The following is a 6,372-nucleotide window of genomic DNA, read 5'->3' as shown; positions in this document are numbered from 1 at the left end:
CGAGGCACCTGGCAGGGCTCGGAGCAGGTTGCAGCATCCTCCTTGGTCGTGCTTCAGCTCCCAAGAAAAGTCACTTGTCCGCTCCCTGCTGCACGGCAGCACAGAGCACGCATCTGTTGCGATCGCTCAGCGTAGCCCTGGTGCTTGTCTCCAACTTTAGCTCTGACTTCAAAGTTCAGGAGCATTGAGCAACATAAAGGAGTGTATAATTCCAAGCCTTGGGAAATACCAATTTGAAGTTTGCTAAAAATTATTTTTATGGTGGCAGACTGGTTTGTTCCTGCCCAGCCAACATGTTACTTGCATCAGGGGTTTACAGCCAACATCACACGGTGTTGTCTGTGTGTGTGACAGGCAGCAAAATAGTGAATATAACTCCCCAGTAACAATTCTTCCAAGGTGGGAGTTGATACGTTTGTAAAAAACTGCCATATCAATGTCTGATTGTAAATTATCCTACTGGCTCTGTAGGAATGTCTTGATTGTTAGCATTCCCAGCCAAAGGAATTCGGATGGCAGCCACCCCACGGACACCCTCTGTCCCCTTTCTTTGTCATCTAAACACTGTGATCCTGTCTGCAGGAAGAGCTATGGCCCTTGAAGTTAAATGTGCCTGCCAAGAAAAATGTTGATTTTCTTTCTCCACCTACATTCAGATATCTGATTAATTCAATGCAAGGAGCAAAGAATTAAGCTCTTTTTTTTTTTTTTTTTTTAAGCTCAATACAGAAATATTGATGTAGAAAAATACAGCAGCTGTTAGAGTTGTCTTGGTCACAAGACAGCCTTAAAATGTGTTTTAGCCTGACTTGGCATGCTAGCTTTTAGGAGCTAAGTGGAGAAATGAACTAATCCGAGGTCTTAATGAATAATGTTCAAATCCAACTTTCATTTTCAAATGCGTCCATAAGTTAGAGAATGACTCACAAGGTGTTTGTTGTGTGGCGGAAGAACAGACGAACTGGGAAGGGTATTTTTATGTGTTTGTGAATCATAGTATATGATATTTTCCTCCACTGTGCTTCTCTGCCCTAACAGTTTTCTGCAATGAAATCCATTCAGCTGTACTGGAAATGTAGGCACTTTATAGAAAATCTTTAATAGTGCTAGCACAAATGGATGGCTCTTATTTCCTCCCTGCAAAGTGGCGATTTGCAAAACCACTGCCAACAAATATTTACCCCCCTCCCCCAAGCCATTAAATAAAGCCTAATGGAAATGCCTCCCGGCACCCGCCACCAAGACGGACGTACCCTGCCGGCATGGGCACCCCGGGGGGCACGCAGCACCCACGCACCTGCAGCCTGGCAGCGAGCTCAGGAAGGCAAGCACCACTCGGCCGTATAGCCAGATGCATACGTGAACACAGACACAAAAGGCGTTGGATGATGCACGGGTGCACAGCCCTGCAGTTTCCCACTGCAGGGATCAATATGGAAACTCACACTCACCAACGCACACCAACGGGGACATGTGAACGCGTGGTTACGCTGGTGCCAGCATCCCTACAAACGCATGCGGAGAGACAGGAGAACACATAGATCATTTCCAACACTTTCTATCCTGGCTGCAATGCCTGTTTATTTTCTGGTACACTCGTCTTGCTGGAATTTTTAACATTTAATTAGTTGAGCCAGCTGCTTTCGCTTTACAAAGGGCTGCTTAGTTTTGTCTTGTTCTAAATGTGTTTCTTTTGTTAGCAGGATCAATACACGCTCTGGCCGAGCTGCAGAGCCCAGTCCTCCAGAACCCACTGCTGTTTATCTGCTGCATTGTGCTCCCGACCAGGGTTCAGGTGTAGGCTGCTAGCTGCAGGCTCTGCACGGGCGGTGTCAGCCAAGCCGGCCTGGACTCCAGCCTGGGCTTGGAGGAGAACAAAGCAGAGAGCTGTGATACGTTTCCTCTTCATCCTTTCCACCAAATCGGAGCTGAGAGTGACCTTACACTCTGCAGATTACTGTCCCTCGGAAACAGGATGAAAACCAGAGGATTCACTAAGTAGAAGAAAGATTTCTGCCCAGTCATGGTGGGGCGCGGATCCTGCTCCCCTGGCAAGGGGATTCTCACCAGCTGGAGCATAATCACTGCCTGTGTGGATGAAAGATGCTGAATTTTTATCAACAGAGCTCAAAATCCCCCCTAGGAACAGACCACGGGAGAGCTCACTGGTTACAAGTCCCCACCAGGCAGCTACAAAGGCTCTGTGAGCAGACACATCAGCTGGAGCCACGCTGGCTCAGCACCGCCAGCCTCTCCAGGCCAAGTAAGGCAGCTGGGTGAGGGCACATCCATCGCTCCCCGAGGTCCGGTGGGGATGCTGGGCCCTGCAGGAGCTGGGGGTTTGGGGCTGTAATTAAGGACAGACACAGGTCGGCTGCTGAGCATCCCCCGGGAGCACACGCTCAGCAGAGGGCTGGGGCTGCCCCGTCGGCGAGGGGGCACAGCTACAGCAGGGCCCCGGAGAGGGAGCCCTGTGTGACTGCAGAGCCTCGGCTTTGCGAAGCTAGTTATATCGGGACCCTCATCCGAGATCAAATCACCAGCAGTGGAGCTGCACGCTGACTACCAATGCTCCATCAAGTGGCGTGCGCTCCGAGCACGGCGCCTGCTTTATGCAGAGCACAGCGGCTCCAGGCACTGCCCTGTCCCTTTGGCGATGCAGCACGCATCTCGTCCAGCAGCCGAGCTGCTGATCTCCCCGGGCACTTCGGCAGCCTATGCAAAACCCTCTGGGGAAATATAGCGCATCTGGGCCACGTCAGGAAGGGAACTAGAGTTCCTTTTGTAGAGCTACAAGGTATTGCTGGCACTCATTACACTTTTGTTAGCAGAAAGGCCAAAACTGCAGAGTCTAGAGAGGAGGTGTCACGCCAGCACAGGGAAGGGCTTGTTCAGACAGCGGTGCAGATGGGAAACACGCACGGCCAGCCCCACGAGCCCTGTACAAGCAAAAGGATGCTGTGAAAAGCCCATCAGCTTTTCACACATGCACAGGCAGATCTGACATTCACTGCTGCCGCAGGCTGAGCCCAGCGGGGCAGCGATGGTCCCTAACAGGCCAGCAAGGAGCTGGTGTCGTGCTCGACTCTGCCACAGGCTCCTGACAGAGCAGCGGGCAAAGGGAAGCTGCAGATTCACAAGCAGCACAAACCAAAGAGATCCCCTGCTCCCAGCACAGGCTGCGGTGCCCCGAGGTTTGCTCTGACTTGTCTCAACCCTGGAAGGAGGTCACGGCCTGTCCTTAAATCTTTTGCTGAATTACCAGGCAGACATGCAGCCTTTAATTATTTCCTAGCTAAAGAAGACAGTCACAAGCTACATTTATTTTTTTCCAGTTGATCATGTATGCTATGCGTGTAAGGTAAACAGTGTGAAATCCAGGAAAGATACTCAGGTGACAGGCTGTTTGAAGTACAACATCGCGCCCTTTCCCAGAGCAGCATCCTCCCTCTCCAGAGTGGCTTTGCAGCATTATCTCAGCTTCAAGGCTGACTTTCACATCACCTTTCCTTGATTTTGGGTAAGGTCAGTCAGTCCTTTTGGTCTTTCAAGTCTGGGTTTCGCCTCGCTTGCTTTGTCTACTCTGCATGTCCACATTCTCTTTCTAGTCCTAGCCCCTGTAGCTCTCAGAATTACTTTGGGTTAATCACTTCAGCAGGCTCCTTTCTGTCCCAGGTCCCTCTCCCCACTCTTCCCTTCAGATTCGGGAGGCTCCCTGCTGAAGGAGCGAGGACAAACAGTTACAGCACCACCGTGCTCCCCATCCCCTGGCAGCTCTACCCCGTGCTGCTGCTAATTCAGCGCCGGCAGAGATTAGGAGAGAAGTGCCGGCCCCATTAAGGTCGCTCAAAAAGAGTCCATTGATTTCAGGGGAGCTGGGATTTCAGCCTGATTATCTCTATCACTCATGAAAATACTTCTAAGGAGTTTGCCTTTGGAAAAGGGCAGATTGCCTCAAATGTCAGGTGTTAGCAAAGCATTTCTGCATCCCTAGACAGACTCCCTTCCCCAGCTTCAAATGGCACAAAAGGACCCCTGTGCTATTCTATTCAGACCAGACGAGAGCTCGTACCTTGAAAGGCGAGAGAAGTTTGCCTGAAAATACACACATGAACTTCTTTTTTCAATAGTTCTAATGTTTTTTTCTCCCAGGAAATAAATTTTTAATTGTTCTTATTCTTCCATATCACCTTTGAAAAGGATTTGCTTTTTCATTGAAAGTCCAAGACAGAACACTTAAAAGTTTTCAATTTTCAGGCCCATACGAGCCTATCACTTCTGACATAAACAAACAAAGCCTGAACATGTATAATGAAACAGTTTGGGCTTTAAAAATGAATGCTTTTGTTTTGCTCAAAAAGCCATTTGTATCTCCAATCCCAAAGACATTTTCCCCAAACCCATTTAATCCAGCTCTAAAAATCTTTTCTTCGAGAGAGGTGTAATAGACACTTGCTCGCCAGGCTGGATTTGCCTTCCTCCTCATTAGAGCTACCAGAAACCAGCCCTGTGCTCAGGAGGGAAATGAATCCGCTACCAGCTGCTCAAGATAGCAGAGGGAGCGTGGCGCTTATCACAGGTTAGTCCTCTGATAAAAGAACAAAAGTAGAGCTCGGCAAACGATATCTAGCAAACAATAATGCGCACTTTTCCCCTCTATTTCCCTTTTCCAGTTGTCAGTAAGCAAAACTTTATCATTTTCCCCAGCACGCTTGTCCCAGTAATTGCGTAGCTGACCCCAGACGGGGATTTCGGCCCTGGGCACCGGGACTCTCCCGGGCACCCCTCCAGCACCACGCTTTGGTTGAAAGCCCTTCTCTTTATGAGCTTCAAATTCATTTCTAGCAGGCACTGACATAAAAACTGCTGTCCATGCAGTTGTTCCTGCCAGCAAACTCATTAGCAGAGATATTCATTGAGAATGAGCATAAAGGAGAAATGAACTCAGCCGCCCGGGCTCTGCCGGCTGCTGCTCCCCGAGCAGAGGGGCAGCCGTGCAGACACGCACGCCCCCGCTTGCACAACACCCTGCTCACACCTGCCTGAGCTCCTCACACCCTTTGTGATATCTCCCTCTCAGCCTGGGCAGCTCCAGGGAATGCCAAAGCTCTGCCGCAAAACTGCTGATTTTGCAGAGCTCCAACCCAGGCTTGGGAGCTCATGGCCACTAGGCTTCAACAACAACACTCACTCGGAAAGCAGCACCCAGCACAAAGCCACGTCTGCACCTAAACCACCCCCGGGCTGCTGGGCTGGGGCTCTGGTAGGAGATGTCCACATCTCCAGCCTGACACAGAAAAGCAAAACAAGGGACCGCTCTCTGCGCCTGGTGCCCAGCTTGCAGTGGGGTACCCAGTTTGGGGAGACGCTGACACCAGGTCTCCTGCGGAGGAGCAGAGTGCATTTCTTTACCTGCAAAGCTTCAGCCTTTTTGAAACAGCCAGACTTCGTTGCCAGGCAGCTCAGCGGCTCTGGGCATGTATGAGCCCTCTGCAAGGAGGAGCACTCACCCCTTGCTTCCCCAGTTCCACACACCGAGGAGCACCTCACCAGCCCCTGCAGCTGGGACAAACCCCCTGGAGAAAGGGCCCAGGAGCCTCCAAGAGCTTCTTTATCACAGGGCCCATCCCTCGTTAAACACGCCCAGTACAGCCTCAGCTGCTCCCTGTGCCCTGGGTGGTGCAGGCTGCTCCCTGATGGGTGCAGCTGGGCACCCACCCCTGCTCTGCCTGTGCTGGGTGAGGGGCTCCGTGTGGGGCTCCATGGAGGGCTGTGGGGCTCCATGGAGGGCTGTGGGGCTCCCCCAGCCCAGCTCTGTGGGCTCTGTTGCAGCCCGAGGTTGGTCCCTTCGCTGCCGCAGGGCTGCCCCCAGGGGAACTCCTCCAGTGCTGAGCTCCGGCACCAGCGTTGGGAACGTGGTTTACAGTTCTTCACTGAAAGAAAAACAAAAGAGCATTAAAATCAAGTGGAAACAAAGACAAGAGGGTTTGGAGGGGCTGACTTATGAGGAGACATAAAGGAACGTAACATATAGGCCTGTAAAAGAGTAAAGGGGCAGAGGGGAGATGTGAAGGATATGAGAAAGCTATACAAATAATAGTAATAATAAAAATAATGTTATTTATAAATTGCTCACTCAAGAGCATGGAGGGACCCAAGCAGACAATTAAAACACAATAATAATAAACAATAATAATTAAAATATCATAAAACACATCATAGGGAAAGGAGGCAAAATATTCTAAAGCTCATGAAGTCCTGCGGAGGACATAAAATAAAGGCAAGGGGGAAAACTTGTCTGAGGTTGACTGAGAATGTATCACAACCAGTAATGGGTTTCTGCCAAGGGAGAGGGGATGGGGAGAAGAGAGG

The 6,372-nt window shown here is 50.5% G+C and overlaps 1 long non-coding RNA gene across 1 annotated transcript; it reads right to left on the bottom strand.

The window, feature by feature from the left end:
• Window positions 1–1,461: 1,461 nt before the first annotated feature.
• On the bottom strand, window positions 1,462–5,540 carry LOC118178044. The gene is made up of 2 exons (XR_004756026.1): window positions 5,413–5,540; window positions 1,462–5,287 (listed from the first exon to the last, which is right to left on the bottom strand). It is a non-coding gene; the product is annotated as an uncharacterized LOC118178044 (long non-coding RNA).
• Between the last annotated feature and the right edge of the window lie 832 nt (window positions 5,541–6,372).

The sequence above is a fragment of the Oxyura jamaicensis genome, chromosome 24 (genome assembly GCF_011077185.1).
Source record: "Oxyura jamaicensis isolate SHBP4307 breed ruddy duck chromosome 24, BPBGC_Ojam_1.0, whole genome shotgun sequence".
Classification (NCBI taxonomy): domain Eukaryota; kingdom Metazoa; phylum Chordata; class Aves; order Anseriformes; family Anatidae; genus Oxyura; species Oxyura jamaicensis.
This window is presented reverse-complemented; position numbering and strand designations above follow the sequence as displayed.